The following is a 26,480-nucleotide window of genomic DNA, read 5'->3' on the forward strand; positions in this document are numbered from 1 at the left end:
CATTTTCTATTAAAGTATGACAAATGGGTACTTTTTTTCCCCCACCACTGCCTAAAGTATTTGCCAAATAACCCCCCAAAATTGAAGTTATGAGCTCTATTTAAAAATATCACCTTCTCAAAGAATAACCGCTCTTCCATGCTCTCCACGCGTAGCAGCATATAGCCTTCTAAGCAAAGAGTAGTAACATAATAAAACTTCAGTGTTTCCCCTATATGCATTTAGCAGTGGTGCACCACCGCTGCTAAATCGTGGCAGCCACTAAATCGCGGCCCACACTGCAAAAATAATATTACATTTATTTTTCGTAAACTTTGACGACTACAATAAGATAATGTATGGAAAAAAAAGATACTGGAGCAATATGTTTTTTACAATATCTTTGAGAACTAACAATCACCAAAATAAAAACTAGACAGTCAGGGAGAATCTAAAATTTCCCAAATGTCATAGGTATCAATTTTTGTTATGTTTGAGTCACTCAGATGGCTTATGCCTTATGCCTTGTTCTTATGCTATCGCAAAATGTGTATAATAGAAGAAAATTGTCTTTAAAACTGAAACATTTCTCTCTGCCCCATGGCAAAATGTGTAGAAATGCAGGAAATTCGCATCGAAAACAGCAAAATTGTCTCTGCGGCCAAGAAGAGGGCATCTAAAACTTTGCCATTGTCCACGCCCACAACCACACCCCCCTGGCTAGCATTTAAGAGGCCAGCAAACATGTTCCTCACACGCTAAGACCGTATTTCCTCCAACGTTATAATGAAAAGGTGCCTCTTGGTCCCAAAACACACGTTTTCTGGAGACTTGTAGGAAGAATGCTGATGACGTCGCCAACTCCATGCGCTTTCGGCTAGCCTAATTGCTTCCAGACTGAGGAGAAATCCGTACACAATGCCAGATCTGAACACAATCAGCCCACAAAGTGACTTTTGTGCACCTAGACCCGTCTTTTCAATGCACTCTTCGTATTCTGATAGCAGAAGTCACATGTAAGTGTCAAGTGTAGACACAGCCTAAGACACATGACAACTAACGATAATACACACATGCCAATTTAATTCCACCCATTTATGCAAAATAACCTATAGCCGGATAAGTATGATGGTCAAATGCATTTCCATCGACTGGTATTTCCATGAATGAACTAAAAACATTATTTTGATGTTCCAAACATATTGCTCATTGTGCCTTTAGAAATGATTCACACCCCTTGACTTTTCCAAATGTTGTTGTATTACAGCCTGAATTTAAAATGGATTCTGTGCCACTGACCTACCACAATAACCCACAATGTCAAAGTGGAATTTTGTTTTCAGAAATTTTTACAAATTAATAAAAAATGTAAAGCTGAAATGTCTTGAGTCAGTAAGTAGTCAACCCCTTTGTTATGGCAAGCCTAAATACGTTCACAAGTGAACATTTGCTTAACAAGTCACATAATAAGTTGCATGGAATCACTGTCTGTAAAAATAGTAGTTAAGATTATTTTTTTAATGATTACCCCATCTCTGTACTCCACATATACACTGAGTGTACAAAAGGTTAATGGACACCTGCTCTTTCTTTGACATAGACTGCCCAGGTGAAAGCTATGATCCCTTATTGATGTCACTTGTTAAATATGCTTCAATCAGTGTCGATGAAGGGGAGGAGACAGCTTAAAGAAGGATTTTTAAGGCTAGGGACAAATGAGACATGGATTGTGTATGTGTGCCATTCGGAGCGTGAATGGGCACAGACAAAATATTTAACTGCCTTTGAACAGGGTAGATGCCAGGCGGACCGTTTGAGTCAAGAACTGCAACGCATCTGGGTTTTTCACTCTCAACAGTTTTTCGTGTGTATCAAGAATGATCCACCACCCAAAGGACATCCAGCCAACTTGACACAACTGTGGCAAGCATTGGAGTCAACTGGGCCAGGATCTCTGTGGAACGCTTCACACCTTATCAAGTCAGGGCAAAAGGGCGAAGTGCAACTCAATATTAGGAAGGTGTTCCTAATGTTTGGTATACTCAGTGTATGATTTTTCTGATGATAACTTGGTATCTCTGAATGTCAATGTATGATTTTGTTCTGTAAAGGTGCCTCAATTCAGACTCCTGTCTCTGTCCTCCTCAGCTCAGCCCATTGTTCCAGAAACTAGAGGAAGATCAGATTGAGGCTCTGAAGAATCGGTTTGGAGGACAACCGGTCAGTACAGTGGTAAATATTATGGTAAATGTTATTAGGCTAAATGCTGTAAATGAGAATGGATTTCACATGACTGGGAATACAGATACGCATCTGGTCACAGATACCTTTTAAAAAATGGGCCTCAGGATCTCATCACTATCTCTGTGCATTCAGATTGCCATCGATAAAATGCAGTTGTGTTTGCTGTCCGCAGCTTATGCCTGCCCATACCATAACCCCAAAGCCACCATGGGGTGTTCTGCTCACAATGTTGACATCACCAAACCGCTCACCCCACAACGCCATACATGTGGTCTGCGGTTGAGGCCGGTTGGATGTACTGCCAACTTCTCTAAAACAGCAACAGCTCTGGTGGACATTCCTCCAGTCAGCACACCAATTGCATGCTCCCTCAAAACTTGAGACATCTGTAGCATTGTGTTGTGATACAACTGCACATTTTAGTGACCTTTTATTGTACCCAGCATAAGGTGCACCTGTGTAATGATCATGCAGTTTAATCATCTTCTTGATATGCCACACCTTTTAGGTGGATGGACTATTTTGGCAAAGGAGAAATGCTCACTTACAGGGATGTAAACAAATTTGTGCAAAACATTTTTTAAGAAATAAGCTTTTTGTGCATATGGAAAACTTCTGGGATCTTTCATTTCAGCACATGAAACACTTTACATGTTGCATTTATATTTTTCTTCAGTGTAGTACTTTAATTATATTTCATTTTAACATATTGTATTACTCCTGAAAATGTCATGTTGATAGGACATTCCTGTCTTGAGAGAATTTAGTTTTTGTTAATCTGTGTGTCATTCTGGTGCCAGTTTTGGAAAAGGCTTTGCCATTGATCTTGGCCCGGTTTCCCAAAAGCATATTAAATCTATGTTCATCGTTAGAACCTTCATAGGAGCATCATTCAATCTCTGTGCTCTTTCCCAAAACCATTGTTACTGACGTTGCACTTAGACCACTAGAACAGCTAAGTGGGTCATGCAATGCATTTTTGCCCTCCTGGGTAATTTTACACACAGATCTCCGCTAAACATATATGGTTTATCCATCTCTCTGTTTCTGGTGATAACTTCAGAACAAAGTTGCCAATGTCTTTGAAATTGATATAAACTAGCGACGTATAAACATATGATTCAAATGGCAGAGATGACTGCATAAAAATATAAACAGAAGGCTACAGGCCTATTTCAATCATACTGAAAAACATTTTATGTTCAATCGAGTTCTATTTTGCTACTTGTAGGCTACAGTCTGTAATTTCTCTCAATATATTTAATGATGTGTAGGCTAATGATGCACTACGCTAATGGGCTAATGATGCACTATCAGTGATTTTGTGACTTATTATTGGGTAAACGGAATAAGCCCCCTCAATATTTGCAGCCGTAGTTGGTAATATCTCTCCAGGAACTGATCCATCATCAGTATTGTGAAATAATTCTAATGTTATGGTAAGATTTTACTGGATGAAGCTGATCCGAGAGCAGGACTCCTTTTCTTTTGAAAGAGATGTGTGATCTTGTGTGCCAGCTCTGCAGTTGTGTAAAGTACTTAAGTAAAAACACTTTAAAGTACTACTTAAAAGTAGTTTTTGGGTTATCTGTACTTTACTATTTACATTTGACAACTTTTACTTCACTACATACCTAAAGAAAATAATGTACTTTTTACTCCATACTGTCACACCCTGACCTTAGAGATCCTGTTTGTCTCCATTTTGGGTTTGGTCAGGGTGTGATTTGGGGTGGGTATTCTATGTTCTATTATTTGTATTTCTATGTTTTGGCAGGATAGGGTTCTCAATCAGGGACAGCTGTCTATCGTTGTCTCTGAGAACCATACTTAGGTAGCCCTTTTTCTCACCTGTCTTTGTGGGAAGTTGACTTTGTTTATGGCACATAGCCTTTAGCGTCACGGTTTGTTTGCAGTCTTTTCTAATAAAAATAATATGTACGCACAGCATGCTGCACCTTGGTCCTCTTCATTCAAAGGCTGTGACACATACATTGCTCCTGACACCCAAAAGTACTCATTACATTTTGAATGCTTATCAGGACAGGACAATGCTCAAATTCACACACATATCAAGAGAACACATATAAAGATACCACTGATTTGAGAATCCCTACTGCCTCTGATCTGGCGGACTCACTAAACACAAATGCTTTGTTTGTAAATGATGTCTGAGTGTTGGAGTGTGCCCCTGGCTATCTGTCAAATAACAAGAACTGTGCCGTCTGGTTTGCTTTAATATAAGCAATTTGAAATTATTTATACTTTTACTCGTAGTATTTTACTGAGTGACTAACTTTTACTGATTTTTATATTAAAGTATTTTTACTTTTACTCAAGTATGACAATTGGGTCCTTTGTCCACCACTGCCTAAAGTATATTGGCAAAATAACGTGTCTGTTATAAGCTGAGCTCGCTTTAAAAATATAACTTTTTCCAAGAATAACAGCTATTCCATGCTCTCCACACATGAACATGCAACAGCATACAGCCTCTTTACTTTTACTCAATGAATATTGGGTATGTTTTCCACCACTGCAGCTCTGTGACTGATTTGATAATCGTTGTGTCAATTTGTCATTACATGCCCTTCAATCTGAATATGGATCTCATCTGAGATTGAACCAATCTTGATATTCCACACATGAACTAGGGCCTTACATTGTTGCTCTAGTTAGCTAGCTAACATCTGTCAGATCTGACAGGCAGGCTGCACGAAATGAATGAATGGCTCTTTACAACTGTACCGGTAAGCCTTGTTCACATTGGCAGTTTGAAGTGACTCGAATCCATTTTTTTCTGCACATGAGATTCAAATCTGTTCTTTGTCCTGTAGTCTGAACAGCCAAAAAGCACATGGAATTGGATATTTTAAGCCACATTTCAAACCACCTAAGTAGGTTTGAAATCATAATCAAATCTGATTGCTGGCCATGCGACATGTGTCTGAATGGTCAAATCTGATTTACTTTAATGGGAGCCCAAATTGAGCAAGTTCTCCATTATAAGTACTTGGGTATTTGGATTGACGATAAGCTCTCTTTTAATACAAACATTGAAAAATGGACAAAGAAAGAAAAAATGTGAGAATTAAGAATGGTTTCTTTTATAGAAATAAATCCTGCCTCACTTTGGAATGTCGAAAGAAGATTGTTCTTCCAGTACTTGATTATGATATAACCTATACCTAACAAAAATATAAATGTGACATGTAATGTGTTGGTCCCATGTTTCATGAGGTGATAAAAGACCCCAGATATTTTCCATACGCACAAAATGCTGATTTCTCTCAAATTTTGTGCACAAATTTGTTTACATCTCTGTTAGTGATAATTTCTCCTTTTAATCCATCCACCTGACATGTGTGGCATATCAATAAGCTGATAAAACAGCATGGTCATTACATAGGTGCACCTTGTGCTGGAGACAAAAGGCCACTCTAAAACATGCCATAATGCCACAGATGTCTCAAGTTTTGAGGGAGCGTGATATGGGCATGCCGATTGCAGAAATGTCCACCAGAGCTGTTACCAGAGAATTGAATGTTAATTTGTGACCGACTGTCTTGATTCGGTATTATGTAGCAACATTTGAAATAGTGTTTTTTACATTGGATAAAAGCAAAGACACAGAGTAGAAAAATGGTATATCATACACTGCATCTGAGGAACAATGGGAAAGTAATTCTGCTTTGCAAGTTGATCAACGTGTAAACTCACTTTTGAGAAAATGTCCTTTGAATGTTTTGAGCGCTCCTTGAGCGCTTGAGCGCTCTTCTTCATTCACACCCTCTTAAGCTTTAGCCCCATCATCTCTTTAAGGGTTGATCTGAGCATTCTGTCCTAACAACAGTCAAGCACCCAAGCTAACTGGCTAACGTTGGCTAGCTTGCTAGCTACTTCCAGACACAAATGAGAGAACAGCTCACTGACTATTTTACTCGTGCTAGTGTAACAGTATAACAGTCCGTCCCCTCGCCCATGCCCGGGCTCGAACCAGGGACCCTCTGCACACATCAACAACAGTCACCCACGAAGCATCGTTACCCATCGCTCCACAAAAGCCACGGCCCTTGCAGAGCAAGGGGAACCACTACTTCAAGGTCTCAAAGTGAGTGACGTCACCGATTGAAACGCTATTAGTGCGCACCACCGCTAACTAGCTAGCCATTTCACATCGGTTACACTAGCAGAACTAGTTAGGCTGTTTTGATGGCAACTGCTGGCAACCATTTACGTTTTCTTGCCAACATTTACTGACACCGGCCATATTCAACGAGTGTTGTGCGTTCGTAAATTATTCTGCGCTCTGGCACACTCAGACAAGAGTTCTCTGAAATCAGAGTAGATAGGCAGAGTGAATTTACCAGCTACGTTGACATTCTACGTCGGCATTCTATTGAAATGGTTACTTGCATAGTGGAATCTTTTGTTAAAACATGTAGCTAGGTAAACAATGAACCATAATCCCAACTCATGACGTTACTACCCTGCATTAATCTGCAGCTAGCTAACTAACCAAGATCAATGTTAGCTTGCTAACATTAGGCTATAACTAGCAAAGCAAATGGCTGAGATACGAAAAATAAGGTCATACACGTAACGTTAGCTAGTGAGCCAGTCAGCTAACGTTAGCTAGCTAACAGTACACTAAAATTAGAAACATGTAATATCCAAAAATGTAGCTAGCTAGACTATTTTACACGTATAAATCCTGGATGGACGATTCTCCCTGTCATGGATGCCATGGTTGCCCTTAGTTTGAAGACGTAATCCGGAGACAGGTGTTTTATCCATCTCCTTAGCTTTCATATTCTAATTCCACTGATTTCAATACCCGGTCCTCCAGAAAGTGGAGAGCAGCACTTATTCAGTTCTACTACGCAATATATATATATTTTAAAGCAGCGTTAGACAGGATTACCTACACTGACCAGCTCAAATAGACATAAGCGTGCTATATGGCAGACCAATCCAAACTCATCTCTCGCATGTCCAGCCCACTCATTATATCAGCCGATCATGGCTAGCAGGAATGTTGCTCACTTTTTCTGTGGCTAAACCAACTAGGCTCGTAATTTAACAATTTTATTAATATTTACAGATACAAGTTTGTCATTAAGGCACATGAAAGTTCACATGTTCCATAAAGGCATTTCTGCGAAAAAACTGTCGAGTCAACTGGGCCAGGATCTCTGTGGAACGCTTCACACCTTATCAAGTCAGGGCAAAAGGGCGAAGTGCAACTCAATATTAGGAAGGTGTTCCTAATGTTTGGTATACTCAGTGTATGATTTTTCTGATGATAACTTGGTATCTCTGAATGTCAATGTATGATTTTGTTCTGTAAAGGTGCCTCAATTCAGACTCCTGTCTCTGTCCTCCTCAGCTCAGCCCATTGTTCCAGAAACTAGAGGAAGATCAGATTGAGGCTCTGAAGAATCGGTTTGGAGGACAACCGGTCAGTACAGTGGTAAATATTATGGTAAATGTTATTAGGCTAAATGCTGTAAATGAGAATGGATTTCACATGACTGGGAATACAGATACGCATCTGGTCACAGATACCTTTTAAAAAATGGGCCTCAGGATCTCATCACTATCTCTGTGCATTCAGATTGCCATCGATAAAATGCAGTTGTGTTTGCTGTCCGCAGCTTATGCCTGCCCATACCATAACCCCAAAGCCACCATGGGGTGTTCTGCTCACAATGTTGACATCACCAAACCGCTCACCCCACAACGCCATACATGTGGTCTGCGGTTGAGGCCGGTTGGATGTACTGCCAACTTCTCTAAAACAGCAACAGCTCTGGTGGACATTCCTCCAGTCAGCACACCAATTGCATGCTCCCTCAAAACTTGAGACATCTGTAGCATTGTGTTGTGATACAACTGCACATTTTAGTGACCTTTTATTGTACCCAGCATAAGGTGCACCTGTGTAATGATCATGCAGTTTAATCATCTTCTTGATATGCCACACCTTTTAGGTGGATGGACTATTTTGGCAAAGGAGAAATGCTCACTTACAGGGATGTAAACAAATTTGTGCAAAACATTTTTTAAGAAATAAGCTTTTTGTGCATATGGAAAACTTCTGGGATCTTTCATTTCAGCACATGAAACACTTTACATGTTGCATTTATATTTTTCTTCAGTGTAGTACTTTAATTATATTTCATTTTAACATATTGTATTACTCCTGAAAATGTCATGTTGATAGGACATTCCTGTCTTGAGAGAATTTAGTTTTTGTTAATCTGTGTGTCATTCTGGTGCCAGTTTTGGAAAAGGCTTTGCCATTGATCTTGGCCCGGTTTCCCAAAAGCATATTAAATCTATGTTCATCGTTAGAACCTTCATAGGAGCATCATTCAATCTCTGTGCTCTTTCCCAAAACCATTGTTACTGACGTTGCACTTAGACCACTAGAACAGCTAAGTGGGTCATGCAATGCATTTTTGCCCTCCTGGGTAATTTTACACACAGATCTCCGCTAAACATATATGGTTTATCCATCTCTCTGTTTCTGGTGATAACTTCAGAACAAAGTTGCCAATGTCTTTGAAATTGATATAAACTAGCGACGTATAAACATATGATTCAAATGGCAGAGATGACTGCATAAAAATATAAACAGAAGGCTACAGGCCTATTTCAATCATACTGAAAAACATTTTATGTTCAATCGAGTTCTATTTTGCTACTTGTAGGCTACAGTCTGTAATTTCTCTCAATATATTTAATGATGTGTAGGCTAATGATGCACTACGCTAATGGGCTAATGATGCACTATCAGTGATTTTGTGACTTATTATTGGGTAAACGGAATAAGCCCCCTCAATATTTGCAGCCGTAGTTGGTAATATCTCTCCAGGAACTGATCCATCATCAGTATTGTGAAATAATTCTAATGTTATGGTAAGATTTTACTGGATGAAGCTGATCCGAGAGCAGGACTCCTTTTCTTTTGAAAGAGATGTGTGATCTTGTGTGCCAGCTCTGCAGTTGTGTAAAGTACTTAAGTAAAAACACTTTAAAGTACTACTTAAAAGTAGTTTTTGGGTTATCTGTACTTTACTATTTACATTTGACAACTTTTACTTCACTACATACCTAAAGAAAATAATGTACTTTTTACTCCATACTGTCACACCCTGACCTTAGAGATCCTGTTTGTCTCCATTTTGGGTTTGGTCAGGGTGTGATTTGGGGTGGGTATTCTATGTTCTATTATTTGTATTTCTATGTTTTGGCAGGATAGGGTTCTCAATCAGGGACAGCTGTCTATCGTTGTCTCTGAGAACCATACTTAGGTAGCCCTTTTTCTCACCTGTCTTTGTGGGAAGTTGACTTTGTTTATGGCACATAGCCTTTAGCGTCACGGTTTGTTTGCAGTCTTTTCTAATAAAAATAATATGTACGCACAGCATGCTGCACCTTGGTCCTCTTCATTCAAAGGCTGTGACACATACATTGCTCCTGACACCCAAAAGTACTCATTACATTTTGAATGCTTATCAGGACAGGACAATGCTCAAATTCACACACATATCAAGAGAACACATATAAAGATACCACTGATTTGAGAATCCCTACTGCCTCTGATCTGGCGGACTCACTAAACACAAATGCTTTGTTTGTAAATGATGTCTGAGTGTTGGAGTGTGCCCCTGGCTATCTGTCAAATAACAAGAACTGTGCCGTCTGGTTTGCTTTAATATAAGCAATTTGAAATTATTTATACTTTTACTCGTAGTATTTTACTGAGTGACTAACTTTTACTGATTTTTATATTAAAGTATTTTTACTTTTACTCAAGTATGACAATTGGGTCCTTTGTCCACCACTGCCTAAAGTATATTGGCAAAATAACGTGTCTGTTATAAGCTGAGCTCGCTTTAAAAATATAACTTTTTCCAAGAATAACAGCTATTCCATGCTCTCCACACATGAACATGCAACAGCATACAGCCTCTTTACTTTTACTCAATGAATATTGGGTATGTTTTCCACCACTGCAGCTCTGTGACTGATTTGATAATCGTTGTGTCAATTTGTCATTACATGCCCTTCAATCTGAATATGGATCTCATCTGAGATTGAACCAATCTTGATATTCCACACATGAACTAGGGCCTTACATTGTTGCTCTAGTTAGCTAGCTAACATCTGTCAGATCTGACAGGCAGGCTGCACGAAATGAATGAATGGCTCTTTACAACTGTACCGGTAAGCCTTGTTCACATTGGCAGTTTGAAGTGACTCGAATCCATTTTTTTCTGCACATGAGATTCAAATCTGTTCTTTGTCCTGTAGTCTGAACAGCCAAAAAGCACATGGAATTGGATATTTTAAGCCACATTTCAAACCACCTAAGTAGGTTTGAAATCATAATCAAATCTGATTGCTGGCCATGCGACATGTGTCTGAATGGTCAAATCTGATTTACTTTAATGGGAGCCCAAATTGAGCAAGTTCTCCATTATAAGTACTTGGGTATTTGGATTGACGATAAGCTCTCTTTTAATACAAACATTGAAAAATGGACAAAGAAAGAAAAAATGTGAGAATTAAGAATGGTTTCTTTTATAGAAATAAATCCTGCCTCACTTTGGAATGTCGAAAGAAGATTGTTCTTCCAGTACTTGATTATGATATAACCTATACCTAACAAAAATATAAATGTGACATGTAATGTGTTGGTCCCATGTTTCATGAGGTGATAAAAGACCCCAGATATTTTCCATACGCACAAAATGCTGATTTCTCTCAAATTTTGTGCACAAATTTGTTTACATCTCTGTTAGTGATAATTTCTCCTTTTAATCCATCCACCTGACATGTGTGGCATATCAATAAGCTGATAAAACAGCATGGTCATTACATAGGTGCACCTTGTGCTGGAGACAAAAGGCCACTCTAAAACATGCCATAATGCCACAGATGTCTCAAGTTTTGAGGGAGCGTGATATGGGCATGCCGATTGCAGAAATGTCCACCAGAGCTGTTACCAGAGAATTGAATGTTAATTTGTGACCGACTGTCTTGATTCGGTATTATGTAGCAACATTTGAAATAGTGTTTTTTACATTGGATAAAAGCAAAGACACAGAGTAGAAAAATGGTATATCATACACTGCATCTGAGGAACAATGGGAAAGTAATTCTGCTTTGCAAGTTGATCAACGTGTAAACTCACTTTTGAGAAAATGTCCTTTGAATGTTTTGAGCGCTCCTTGAGCGCTTGAGCGCTCTTCTTCATTCACACCCTCTTAAGCTTTAGCCCCATCATCTCTTTAAGGGTTGATCTGAGCATTCTGTCCTAACAACAGTCAAGCACCCAAGCTAACTGGCTAACGTTGGCTAGCTTGCTAGCTACTTCCAGACACAAATGAGAGAACAGCTCACTGACTATTTTACTCGTGCTAGTGTAACAGTATAACAGTCCGTCCCCTCGCCCATGCCCGGGCTCGAACCAGGGACCCTCTGCACACATCAACAACAGTCACCCACGAAGCATCGTTACCCATCGCTCCACAAAAGCCACGGCCCTTGCAGAGCAAGGGGAACCACTACTTCAAGGTCTCAAAGTGAGTGACGTCACCGATTGAAACGCTATTAGTGCGCACCACCGCTAACTAGCTAGCCATTTCACATCGGTTACACTAGCAGAACTAGTTAGGCTGTTTTGATGGCAACTGCTGGCAACCATTTACGTTTTCTTGCCAACATTTACTGACACCGGCCATATTCAACGAGTGTTGTGCGTTCGTAAATTATTCTGCGCTCTGGCACACTCAGACAAGAGTTCTCTGAAATCAGAGTAGATAGGCAGAGTGAATTTACCAGCTACGTTGACATTCTACGTCGGCATTCTATTGAAATGGTTACTTGCATAGTGGAATCTTTTGTTAAAACATGTAGCTAGGTAAACAATGAACCATAATCCCAACTCATGACGTTACTACCCTGCATTAATCTGCAGCTAGCTAACTAACCAAGATCAATGTTAGCTTGCTAACATTAGGCTATAACTAGCAAAGCAAATGGCTGAGATACGAAAAATAAGGTCATACACGTAACGTTAGCTAGTGAGCCAGTCAGCTAACGTTAGCTAGCTAACAGTACACTAAAATTAGAAACATGTAATATCCAAAAATGTAGCTAGCTAGACTATTTTACACGTATAAATCCTGGATGGACGATTCTCCCTGTCATGGATGCCATGGTTGCCCTTAGTTTGAAGACGTAATCCGGAGACAGGTGTTTTATCCATCTCCTTAGCTTTCATATTCTAATTCCACTGATTTCAATACCCGGTCCTCCAGAAAGTGGAGAGCAGCACTTATTCAGTTCTACTACGCAATATATATATATTTTAAAGCAGCGTTAGACAGGATTACCTACACTGACCAGCTCAAATAGACATAAGCGTGCTATATGGCAGACCAATCCAAACTCATCTCTCGCATGTCCAGCCCACTCATTATATCAGCCGATCATGGCTAGCAGGAATGTTGCTCACTTTTTCTGTGGCTAAACCAACTAGGCTCGTAATTTAACAATTTTATTAATATTTACAGATACAAGTTTGTCATTAAGGCACATGAAAGTTCACATGTTCCATAAAGGCATTTCTGCGAAAAAACGCATTTTGATTTTAAAAAAAATGTTTACTTTCAAATGGCTCTCCTGCGAAGTAGTGACCTGATACAGGTGATACCTGAAACCAGTCACATTTGTCTACCATAAGCTGCCTCCAAATTCATTTTAGAGAATGTGTCAGTACGTCCAATTGGCCTCACAACCGCAGTCCACATGTATCCACGCCAGCCCAGGACCTCCACATCCAGCTTCTTCACCTGAGGGATCATCTGAGACCAGCCACCCAGACAGCTGATGAAACTGAGGAGTATTTCTGTCAGTAATTAAGACCTTTTGTAGGGAAAAACTAATTCTGATTGGCTGTGCCTTGCTCCCCAATGGGTGGGCCAGTCTCCCAAGAGGGTGGACCTATGCTCTCCAAGGCCCACCCATGGCTGTGCCCATGTCCAGTCCTGTGAAATCCATTGATTAGGGCCTAATGAATTTATTTCAATTGACTGATTTCCTTATATGAACTGTAGCTCAGTAAATCATTGAAATGTTGCATTTATATTTTTGTTCAGTATAGGACATATAACATTAGCTCGAGCCATCAATCAATTCATCTGACTAGTAATAACTCAATACCATGTGTTGGTAAGCAAACAAGGCTAACTGATGAATAACATAGCTAGCTAGCAGCCTCTGTTTTAAAACCTTTAAACTCAGTCTATGACTCAGCACTGAGTTTTATCATTGGGGACAATTTTCGTTCACATCACTGCATTTTGTATAGTTCTGTTAGCTGGTAGTCTCTGACTACCAGAAGGGCTCAGCATTGGCTTCGTTTTGTATATAAAGCTGTTCTTCAGAAACCCCCCCACTACTTCAGCTCACATATTAATTGGAGATCCAGCTATTTTCAGACCCGCTCTCTGGACTGGCTAGTTCTGGAGGTCCCGTGGGTCTCCACTGAGCTGGGGAAAATGTGTTTAGTTTTTATGCCACTATCTCATGGAATAGCCTTTCAGGCCATCTTGAATCTGGTCTCGCTGGTCCCCATTGGACAGTTTAGATACATTTTTGAGGGAGATAATGTTAATATGTAATAGTTTTGTATTCATCTTGTTGTATTTATTGTATTGTTGTTTTGCTTTATGTTGTACTTAATTGTGTGTCCTGTTCACAGGGCACCCTTGAGTATAAGACCCTGGTCTCAATGGTGACCCCCCCCTCCCTCTAAATAAAAGTTAAATAAAGACATTTAACTGGGAAACGTCCATGGCAGGCATTGTTGTCATATTAGCTCGCTACATAACGTCTGAGCAATAGGGAGCACAAGCACCACCACCAATCAGCCTACACCACTGTGCACACACCCGTCGTTACTATGGCAACTAGTGTAGCCATGTCAGCAAATGACTGTGAGATTTGGTCACGTGTAACTTGCTGTTTGGGCAGTCAGTTCCAAAACGGATTTGAAAAATACCACTGATTTGAGCATTAAGGCCTGCTGTGTGAACAGGTAGAGCTAGAGCTGGTGCCCTTACTTATTATCAAGCTTGAATTATTTGAATCAACTGGGGGGGGGGGCAGTTTTGGAAAAACCTGATTTACAGCAAAGACATAACGTATAACGTTAGCTCGAGCCATCAATCAATTCGTCTGACTAGTGATAACTCAATTTAGCATGTGTTGGTAAGCAAACGTAGCTAGCTGGCTAACACCCCCAACTAGTTTATTACCATCCCTTAGTGGTTGACATGTTGAACGTCACAGTTCACACCTTCACACAGTGCGGATTTCGTCACTCACTCAGTTCCATTTGGCCGCCTGTATTCAAATGCGTTTGTGTTGAAATACGTAGCTATATTCGACTCGTTAAAGGACGAAAAATCAAGAAATATAAAGAAAGATATGACAGCATGAAACTGCCAGTGACTTCATGCAACCACTGTTCAATTTCCCATTTGCAAATGGCGCATATTGTAGTATTCTAAAGCATACCACATCCATAAAAGCGATGCAATCAGACTCTACATAAAACTACAAATTCTTTTAGTATGAAAATAAATTTAGCGACAAGAAACTGACACGCTAACTTCCCCAAATTCTGATTGGTTAATGAGAAATCACATGGGACTTTTCAGCCAATCGATGGCCAACTACGTTGATGTACTGTACCTAGACATATCGTTTAATCTGAACGAGAATTAATATGATAACCAACAGGTTTAATTACAGGTATTAATATTACAAATCTATAACAGTGTGCACATTTTATACACATTGAAACAAACCCTCACCAATTTGTGAAGCTACAATGGTATTTCAGTTTTTTAAACTGCATCACATGATAGAGGATAACTTGATCAAGGCACAAATAGCACACATCACTGGAGGCTGCGAGTGCGATAATTTCTGGACGTCGTTCCCTCGCTACTGAATGGTCCGGATCAGTTTATTTTTATTTTATTGCAATAATAATTGATGACACTCGCTGCACCGACCTCCTAAAGGTGAGAAACGGTTTTCTTGTAAATGTTCTAGTATTTGGAGACGCATATATGGCAAGTAAAAAAATGAAAATAAATGTATAAAGTAATTTAGAAAAGAATACTTTTAAATTATGTCAGTTATGTCAGTTTTTATAAGTAATGTTGCTGTACTTTATTCTTACTTTACAGGTATATGTTATTGTAGTGTTATAAATAGATCTAAACAATCATATTAATAAACTTCTTGGTTGCTTGCATGCACTTAAATGCAGTGACAATGAAGAGGCTTACATTAGCAAATAAACTGGGGTTATGTATACTTATTGTGAAATCAGGTGAAGTATAGCCAATTATGTGCATTATGTATGATGGTGGAATATGTATGATCTCAAGCTGACCGGGTGTCTGGAGCCTGTGTAGGCTTGTGGGTGAAATCTCATCTATGGCCCTTACATAGAGGCTCAACTCAAAGTTGCTCTGTTGTTGACATGTTACGCGTATAGAGCAGAAGTTGTTAGTGCTGTCAAATTTGAGTGTTCATAATCCCCCCCGCCTCCGAAACATATTACCACACTAGAATGTTAAATGTTTCACCAAGTTCTCTTCGTATTTTTCATATCCTGTAGCGTATGGTTTGCTTAGTCTCAGTCTCTAAAGTCTCTTTTAAAACAGGATATCAAGCATAGCTTCACTGTGGTGTCCTTTGAGGTTGGGAGTGTGAGCTCAGCTTTGTGGTTTTAGATGCACTGAGATGATCATCAATCTTCAGTTGTACTCTTCTATATTTCACCACTGCAGTAGAATAGCATATTGTATTATTCTTCAAATCGTCTCCTCAGTTTTTCTTAGCTCAAATGGCAAGAAATAAGGATGCAAATAATCTATAAAAGCTTTGAAGCAGTCTGAGAAGTGAGAAGCCTCTTTGTCTGTAGCCTAGTCTATTGCATATTTGCATGTTTCACTTACACTACTTTGACTAAGGTACAGCCAACAAAAAAAGCATGTACAGGATCAAATTGAATGGGAACAGTTAGGCGCATTGTGTTTTCATTTTGTTTGGTAATCTGTCTCAGTAGACCTAGGATTTACTTTCTCCCTGGCTATTTTGTAGCCTGCTCATAGCTAACTGTTACTGCACAGTTACTTCACAGTTTCAGACACACACACACACACACACACACACACACACACACACACACACACACACACACACACACACACACACACTGCTCATAGCTAACTGCACACACATACAGCCTTGAAAGATTATACTCCACCAAGTAGGGTTGCAACTTCTGCTGATTAAAAGCTGCTTGCCTTGCCCTGTGTATAAGTGAGTGACTAGTGAGAGTTCATGGCTTTGATTGCATGATCTCCCCTCACTGTTGGTAGCCTCTCTCGTGACAGCCTTAAAAAAAATGTTTTACCTTTATTTAACCAGATAGGCCAGTTGAGAACAAGTTCCCATTTACAACTGCGATCTGGCCAAGATAAAGCAAAGCAGTGCGACAAAAACAACAACGTAGAGTTACACATGGGATAAACAAACATACAGTCAATAACACAATAGAACAATCTGTATACAGTGTGTGCAAATGAAGTAAGGAGGTAAGGCAATAAATAGGCCAAGAGTGGCAAAGTAATTACAATTTAGCAATTTACACTGGAGTGATATATGTGCAGATGAGGATGTGCAAGTATAAATACTGGTGTGCAAAAGAGCAGAAAAACAAATATGGGGATGAGGTAGGTAGTTGGTTGGATGGGCTATTTACAGATGGGCTGTGTACAGCTGCAGCGATCGTTAAGCTGCTCTGACAGCTGACGCTTGAAGTTAGTGAACTTCTGTTTCGGTTTTGAAAATTAATGTTGTTATTTTCTGTTTAGTGTTCTGAGTTTGAATTAAAAATCACCATGAACACTTACCACGCTGCGCTTTGGTCCGATCCTTACTCCTAGAAAGGCAGGGCAGGATGGATATAGGTCTGTAATAGTTTGCGTCTAGAGTAGAGGGGGATGACCGTGGCCGCTTGTCAATCTTTAGGAATCTCAGATGATACGAAAGAGAGGTTGAACAGACTAGTAATAGGGGTTGCAACAATGGCGGTGGATAATTTTAGAAAGAGAGGGTACAGATTGTCTAGCCCAGCTGATTTGTAGGGATCCAGATTTTGGGCTTGGGCCAGTTGCTGCAGGGTGTGCAGAGCTGTTGGCCCGGGGTTGGGTTAGCCAGGTGGAAAGCATGGCCAACCGTAGAGAAATGGTTATTGAAATTCTCGATTGTCGTGGATTTGTCAGTGGTGCCTGTGGGCAGCTGGGAGGAGGTACTCTTATTCTCCATGGACTTTACAGTGTCCCAAAACAGTGTGCCTCCCTCCCATCCCTGGTGGATCAATGGTCTCTTTGCTTTTCACATTAACATCAAGTAGGGGATGTGATTCTGGGTGTCGAGATTACTCTGTTGATAACATGCTGTTTTGGGTTCATTGGTGAATCTCAGTCTTTGGCCTATTGAGAAGAGATTGTGCTGGATTGAAGTAGTGTCCTATGGAGATAATTTTTGTGTGGCAGCCAGTGGTTTTCAGATTGTAATGAGTAGAGGATTATTGTTTTGGGATTGGGATATTTGGGTAATCTGGAGAATTACTATGGTCACTGTCAGTGTGCGTGTGTGTGTGTGTGCGTGCGTGTGCGTATGTCTGCATGCATATGTCTGCATGCATAGGTGTGTGCGTGTGTTTTTAAGCTCAGTGCTATCAGTGTGATTGTCTGCAGCAGTGACCTTCTCTGGGGAGAGAGAGGGAAGTAACACAGGCCACAACAGGACAGGCCACAGAAATCCCCGAAATGTCACTCCACTGATCTTCTTTTAAAGCTCACAGCCAAAACACAATTTCTTAGTGTAGTTGTATGTTGTTCATCCCTCACATGCTGTCCAAATCCCTCACACGGACTCTTTCATCTGACAGAAGGTTAGACCTTTTACTGGTCTTACTGCAGTCCTACAAACAGACAGACAGTGAGCGGGATGGGGAGAGAGAGAGGTAGAGGTAGAGTGAGATAATGTCATACAGACATCCATGTTTGAACTGTTTATACCATATACACTTTTCTAGGAACCTGTACTAAACACTATAAATGATTGTGCTTATCTGTGTAGCCACTGTGTTTGAATCTGCATTACCCAGAGAGGTTTAATGCACTGCAATGGTCCCTTGCGGTATCACACACTCTGTGAGTGATTCACTCTCTATGATGTTACTATTGCAGAAAGTGGGTCTTTGACTTTGCTGATAGCTTGTGACAGCTCTGTGCCTCACTCCCATCCCTGGTGGATCAATGGTCTCTGTGCTTTTCACCAGAAACATCAATGAATGAGCTGCAGGCTTCTGGGAGGGGCAGGGAGGCCTGTGGGAGTCAGACTGAGGCTCAGCCAATGATGTGTGTATCTATGGGCTCAGCCTCTCTAGTCTTCACCCAGGTTGCTGGAGTCATAGGAAGATTATATGTCTATGGTTGGAGTGCTGTTTGAGTTCAGAACCTTCTGGAAATGAAAGGTTGGTTCTAATTCTTCCCATTTCTTGAAAACTGCTATGTTTCTTTCACCCCTGATGATTTGAAAAGTTAGATTTAAACAAAGAAATCCATTTGAAATGCAGGAAATAACAGTATGAGTTGCAGCCGAACTGGATTTGTGCTGAGAGTTGTTCTATTGTTGCATTGAAAGATACAGATCTAATTACTAGTTTCATTTATTTTTAGAAAATATAAATTTTTAAATGCTGTCCCACCTTTTGATGTCACAACCAAACATACACATTAAAAGACTGTAGAATGAATGTTCCTTAAAGACATACTCCAGAACATTGGCAACTCCTGCTTTGGGCTGGATGTGTCAATGTGTAGATCATTGTTGCATAATTCGTGTCTTACCTTAATTAGCCATGAAATCCCTAGTTTGAAAGCAACTGTTTTTCTGGAGGCTGTGCTGATCCATTTTCCCCCACGTGGGCCTGCCGCCTAGCAATTCCAGTTCAACTAATGAGCTTTAGCCCCTCGCCATATGAATGATGGCTAGCAAAGTGCATATCATGCACCCACAGCAGAGTGAGAGAGAGCAATGACGTGGTGCACATATCTTGCTGAGATGTACATCTGTCCAAATGAAAGATAGCAAGCCATATATTAGCTATGGGGATTCTTTAATAATGTAACAGCACGGGCAGCGCCATTGAGGCTATCTCCATTTTTAAGTTGCTTGCACTATGCTCTACCAACTGAGCTACAGAGAACCACAAAAAGTGTAGAGTATTAAGATGCATAGCCAGCAGGGTGGCTCCAACCCTCCAAGATCCCAAATATTGACATTTATTTGACCAAAACATAGATGTCTTTAATGTGCTACACTGTACTGCACTATTCTGCAATGTACTGTACTCTACTTACTGAGCGTACTGTATCCGACTCTACTGTGCTGTACTTTACTGTGATCTAGTCTACTGTATTGTACTGTACTCGAGTTTACTCTATATGAGTTTCTTACAATTGAAGAAAGGGCCAATGGACTCTTGATCTAGTGGCCTTGGTCTGGAGACCACTCATGATCACATACAGTTGAAGTCGGAAGTTTACATACACTTAGGTTGGAGTCAAATCCACAAATTTCTTGTTAACGAACTACAGTTTTAGCAAGTCGGTTAGGACATCTACTTTGTGCATGACACAAGTAATTTTTCCAATTGTTTACAGACAGATTATTTCACTTATAATCCAGTGTATCACAAGTCCAGTGGGTCAGAAGTTTGCATACACTAAGTTGACTGTGCCTTTAAACAGCTTGGAAAATTCCAGAAAATTATGTAATGACTTTAGAAGCTTCTGATAGGCTAATTGACATAATTTGAGTCAATTGGAGGTGTACCTGTTCATGCATTTCCAGGCCTACCTTCAAACTCAGTGCCTATTTGCTTAACATCTTGGGGAAATCAAAAGAAATCAGGCCAGAACTCAGAAAAAAATGTAGACCTCCACAAGTCTGGTTCGTCCTTAGGAGCAATTTCCAAACGCCTGAAGGTACCACGTTCATCTGTAAAAACAATAGTACGGAAGGACCACGCAGCCGTCATACCGCTCAGGAAGGAGACGTGTTCTGTCTCCTGGAGATGAACATACTTTGGTGTGAAAAGTGCAAATAAATCCCAGAACAACAGCAAAGGACCTTGTGAAGATGCTGGAGGAAACAGGTATAAAAGTATCTATATCCACAGTAAAACGAGTTCAATATTGACATAACCTGAAAGGCCGCTCAGCAAGGAAGAAGCCACTGCTCCAAATCCGCCATAAAAAAGCCAGACTATGGTTTGCAACTGCACATGGGGACAAAGATCGTACTTTTTGGAGAAATGTCCTCTGGTCTGATGAAACAAAAATAGAACTGTTTGGCCATAATGATCATCGTTATGTTTGGAGGAAAAAGGGGGAGGCGTGCAAGCCGAAGAACACCATCCCAACCGTGAAGCACAGGGCTGGCGGCATCATGTTGTGGTGTTGCTTTGCTGCAGGAGGGACTGGTGCACTTCACAAAATAGATGGCATCACGAGGAAGGAAAAATGATGTGGATATATTGAAGCAACATCTCAAGACATCAGTCAGGAAGTTAAAGCTTGATTGCAAAATGGATCTTTCACCTAACTGACCTGAGACAGGGAATTCTTACTCGGATTAAGTGTCTGGAATTGTGAAAAACTGAGTTTAAATGTATTTGGCAAAGGTGTATGTAAACTTCCGACTACAACTGTACATTTGGTCTTTCAACTGTCTGGGTCTGGATCTTGGGACCAACGTCCTGGCAAAAAGTTTGGTCTTGGCTCCTCGATATTACCGGAGGCTTTGGTTTACTAACCATAGGCAACCCAATTGAAAGAAGATCATGCTTTTTGATAATTTGCTGATCACTCCCAACCCATAGGAATAACCACCCAGCGGACTAATTTTAAATGGTGGAAGCTCTCAATTGCAATGTCTATACTAAAATGAGTTATCTCGATCTCGAAGTAATTCAGTCAATCCAACAGGTTTCAGATTCATACAATCCACATTGAGCATTTTACAGAGAACAATAGAGTATATCTATCTAAATTCAATGTAAAGGTTTAAAAAATATGGTTAAAAATCAAGTTTTTACTATTTTATTAATTTGGTATGCAAATACAATTTCTAAAATGATTCTGTTATAGAAGGTTAATCAAAATGATCACTACTGTGAATGGTTCTCCCTTTACTGCAACTTTTACACTATGTTTTAGTAGTGACAAATTTAGTGGGGTTGTATGGAATTCAGGTAAATATTTTTAATATGCAATAAAACAAAGTGTGTGAGTAGTATATATGTCTACCTAACATACTGTATGCTGGAAGACATGTCTGCTGAAAGTTTGGTAAAAATAGGATACAAATGTGATTTTTTTACCCAACCCCTAGTTTGTACCTCTTATACAGAATGACCCATATAGGGGATAGGATGCCATTTGGAACAAAACCTTACTATAATGCTAAGCTGCATGTCCCTAATGGTCCTAAAAAGAGAAGCCTGAACCTGATATGGCCTTCGCCCTGCTGGCAAATTTTAGTAAGCATTAGTTAGGATTTTAAATTATATCACATTGCATAAACCAACGTAAGAATGCAGTATTGGCTTAGTAATAATATGAATCTGTTTTAAACACAAGTTTCACTATGAATTCCAATATACATACTGTACATGCAATTTTAAACTCAATCAAGCTATTTCTGAATAGCTTGGTGAGGTTTTGGATAATATTGCCTGAAAGTTACATGCTATAATACTCACAAAGGCATTTAGTAAATCAGACAGGTCATTTATTCCTTATTGAGTAACAGCCACAGGTTGTGAATGGTTGCTACATAGATTTGCCATAATGCTGAGTGCTACTTGTTAACGCATGCACGCACACACAAAATGTATTAAGTAGATCACCCTCTCTCTCTCTCTCTCTCTCTCTCTGAATTGTATTATTTCTGAGCATCCAGCAGGCTTTTTTTCTGCCCTCCTTCGTTTCATAAACATAACAATAACAAATGTGCTGGGGCGAACAGTGGCGCTGTTTCCCCTAATCTAGGCTTGGTTTTCTGTATCGTAATCACGCCTCCTTCACCCCATCTTCCAAACGAACCTTGATTCAGATGACCATCCTACCCAACACTTTTATTCCCCGCCCCCCTGCCCCACAGCATGCGTTTTGCCACTTGCCAGGCATCATTGTAAATAAGAATTTGTTCTTATCTTAATTGCCTGGTAAAGTAAATGAAATTACAATAATCATGCTCCTCTTCCTGCACCTCAATCTTTCTCTAATCCTGACAGGCTAGTCTCCGACAGGGACCCATGTTGACCCGAAATGGAATCCTATGCCCTGGTCAAAAATAGTACACTATTTAGGGATTAAAGTGGCATTTTGGACACATCACCTCCAGAGAGTGTTTCAGTGATTCAGTGTCTCTCTCTCTGGTCTGCTCATCAATGATTCACACAGCAGTGAGAGCTGAGAGGATGAGAAGCTGTTTTGGCCCGGGATGTAACAGCCCCATGCAGGGATATACCAGCTCAGTCAGTTAGGACAATCTTCACAGCTTATCTTCAAATAGGAGTGGTATTGCAGGGTTGAAGGGAGGGCCACTGTTGTTCATTTTAAGTTATGTTATATTATATTTCATAAATATTTATATCAATCATGGAATCAGATGTTCATCCAATGTGATATGCAGTAAACAAACACGTGTTCGGTCAGTAAACATTACGGTCCAAGCCGGAACCCTGATGTTGTGTGTCAGTCACGCTTGTCTTCAAATAGTAGTGAGTGGTCTGAGATATGAAATTCTGTTTCTATGGGTATGAGTTATATGTCCTTGGGTATCATGCCTGACCCATAGACCCACAGAGACACAATGCATTCTCTTACTCTATTTCTATTTTCTAGCCTTTCAGGGGAGTCAGGAAGAAGCGGAATGGAGAAAATTGGAAATGTCACACTTTCCACAAACTACGGGGTATAGTCCTAATTGCTAGTCTGTCTCTCTAGCTGCTGTTGATGTGCCAGGTATCATGGATTAGCCTAGATTAAATTGTCATTGTTTTTGTTAATCCACACTAAATTTAAACACAAATATTAAGTTGATAATTGTCAAAGGATCAAAAGTCCCTCCCTGCCACCCAATGACTCTAATGGGGTTTCCCTTTCTATTTCTATGCTCATAGTACAACCAGCACATCACGCAAATCGAATGTGATTTCCAAGTAGTGGCAGTGACAAATAACACTTCTTTCCCAAGTGTTCATTGTTGCGTGGTCTTTGTTCTAGTTGGAGTTGGAGTTAGACTTGAGGAGTTTTAAGGCCTAGCTCTGTTGATTTGGCAGTTGGCTCTGTTGACCATTCAGACAGCTCTGAGCTATAAGCACGGAACAATAATCAATGGCTGGATGATCAGTGAGGCGAATGGCCTAGGCTGTTTGCGACACGTGACAGTGGCCAAACACACACACACACTCAGGAAGGCATGCACGGAGGCAGAGGCCCACCCACATATACTCTTCTGGCAAATTGGTCCTGAATGGGAGGGTAGCATTAGTTACTAGGGTTCACTGAGCTCATCCAAGATCCGTCAACTGGGATTAGGAGTGTGTGTGTGTGTGTGTGTGTGTGTGTGTGTGTGTGTGTGTGTGTGTGTGTGTGTGTGTGTGTGTGTGTGTGTGTGTGTGTGTGTGTGTGTGTGTGTGTGTGTGTGTGTGTGTGTGTGTGTGTGTGTGTGTGTTTGTGTATGCCTTCATGCGTGCATTTGTGTGTGCCTTAGTGTGTGTGTCAGTTGGCAGTGCCACTAGCCTCGTTAACTCTCTATTGGGTAGTCCCCTAATCCTCCCTAAAGCAGAGCAGATGATAAGACTCGCTGCTGGGCTAACGTATGACTGACTAGTCCAATGTGTCTTCATTGTTTTGGAAGTTTGACTGTTGACTGGCCAGCTGGGATGTTAGTACTGTGGCAGATTGCATCATAAACCCCCCACCCCCTCCATCTTTACTGCTGACCAGCTAACCTCAAGACTGACCACAACACAGACATGGTGATTAGATTTACGTCTCTCTCATAAACATGAATTTGTGCAGGCATGCATTCACAATATAATACACACACAAGAGTGCATGCAGTCTACAATGTAACTGGATGTTGATGTCTGTCTGAGCTGGACTATGTTATTTCTCTCTCTATCTTTATCTGTTTCTCTATTTTTCTCATTCTCTCTCTCTCACTCTCATTCCCTCTCTCTCTCCTTTTCTCTGAACCCCCCACCTCTATTTCTCTCTCTCTCTCTCTCTCTCTCTCTCTCTCTCTCTCTCTCTCTCTCCACTGTTGTTGTTGTTGTTGTTGCCAGGCCTGAGTCATGTGGGGCCCTCTCTAACTGGCAGAGCCTGGCATGGGGGTTAGCTAACTGTCAGCTTCACCCACCCCAGTTCTGAGGGTCCGTCTGCCAGCATATGTGTCTCTCTCCCTCTCACTGTCTGTCTGTTTGGGTGTGGGGCTTTAGTCTCAGTTCTCAGAACCCAGAACCAAATCTCTTGTGGGTTGGCCAACTATATTTATATAAATAGTATGTCACAAGATAGCAGTCTCAACCTGGCTCTCTCTCTCCATGCTCGTATTATTGGCCAACCTGTCTCTCTCTTCATGTTGGCCAACATGGTCATAACAGGGTTAGCAATCTCATTTGTTTCCTAATTTGACTCATTCTGGTATTGAGTGGAACAGACATAGCGATGGCCACCAGTGTCGAAAGCTGCAGAGGAAAAAAAAAGAGGAGAAATATGACCCCGCCATACACTTTGGATGTTGATGCTCTGAAAGTGGTTTCCTGTTTTTGTGCTTGCCCTGCTTCTGTTCTGCTTTGTATCTAACACGTATGTATGTATGTATGTATGCATGTTTATGTATATGTGTGTATACAAATGAATATATCTATTTACCCCCAAAATATATGGGGGATTGGAAATGATGCAGACAAATACATTGATGGAAGTGACAATCTATCCGCAATATTAAATCTGATCCACCCCCCCCCCCCCAAAAAAATAAGAAAAGATTTAAGAAAATATAAAAAAAAGACTTGTTGTTTCAAAATCTCCAGCTAGAGCTTCTGATAGAAGTCTAGACATAGTCAATGGATGGATGGATGGATGGATGGATAGACAGATAGATAGAATGCTAGGATCCAGTCTCGGAACACATATGTGAGGGAATTGGGAATCCCATCAGCTTTGATGCTTTACCTGCTGTGTTTACTCTTGTCAGCTGGCGCACACTAAAACAGTATACAAACGCACACACAAATGTAAGTAAGCACACACACACACACACACACACACACACACACACACACACACACACACACACACACACACACACACACACACACACACACACACGTACGCAAGCAATCACACACACAGACACACACACAAACATACGCAAGCATGCACAAACACACAGGCCTCACATAGTGCTTTTTTAAATTAAAGTGCTGCTGTGCTGTGGATTATGAGAGATAGAGATCTTTTTGAAACCTTTTTGAGTGCAATATTTACTGTGCAAGAGGGAGAGAGAAGATAGAGAGGAGGGAGAGAGAGAGAGAAAAGGCCTCAGCCTCTCTGCCGGTCTGGAACTACTGCTGTGGGCTGCTCTCAGGATCTCAGTCTCAAATGGGTGTTCTGTTATGTAAGTGGGTCTGGTAAGGGCAGAGTTGTAAATGTGTGTATGTGTTGTTATGGTTGGTCGGTGGACAGTTTTAGTTGTCTGATGATGCCATGGATAAAAAGGATTTAGATACTGGTTGGTTGATCAGCACACTCTGTTTTTTTTCTCTCTCTCTAATTGCATGAGCTCCGTTAAACAAATGAAGGATTGCAAATCAATTGCAATACCCTCTTTTTAGAATACAATTGCTTTGTAACATAATTACTACTTGCTGTTTATATTATGCGATGAAATGGTGTGGATCCGTAACGTTTGTTTGCCGGTTAGTACACAGCTTTGTTGTGTATTAAGGCCTTGTATAGGGGTGGCAGGTATCCTAGCGGTTAAAAGCATTGGGCCAATAACCG

General features: G+C 40.5%; 1 protein-coding gene across 8 annotated transcripts in view; it reads left to right on the top strand.

Annotated features, from left to right (window-relative positions):
• Window positions 1–15,161: 15,161 nt before the first annotated feature.
• Window positions 15,162–26,480, top strand: part of LOC139413224 (rho GTPase-activating protein 15-like) — a 56,808-nt gene continuing 45,489 nt past the window's right edge. For 2 of the 8 annotated variants that reach the window (XM_071160353.1, XM_071160358.1), the window contains exon 1: window positions 15,206–15,332. The gene's annotated coding sequence lies outside the window, so the exon portion shown is untranslated. Of the gene's footprint in view, window positions 15,333–24,265; window positions 24,449–25,038; window positions 26,095–26,480 lie in introns of those variants that run through there. The other 6 variants (XM_071160357.1, XM_071160359.1, XM_071160355.1 and 3 more) reach the window with 5 other exon arrangements.

The sequence above is a fragment of the Oncorhynchus clarkii genome, chromosome 7 (genome assembly GCF_045791955.1).
Source record: "Oncorhynchus clarkii lewisi isolate Uvic-CL-2024 chromosome 7, UVic_Ocla_1.0, whole genome shotgun sequence".
NCBI classification, from domain to species: Eukaryota; Metazoa; Chordata; class Actinopteri; order Salmoniformes; family Salmonidae; genus Oncorhynchus; species Oncorhynchus clarkii.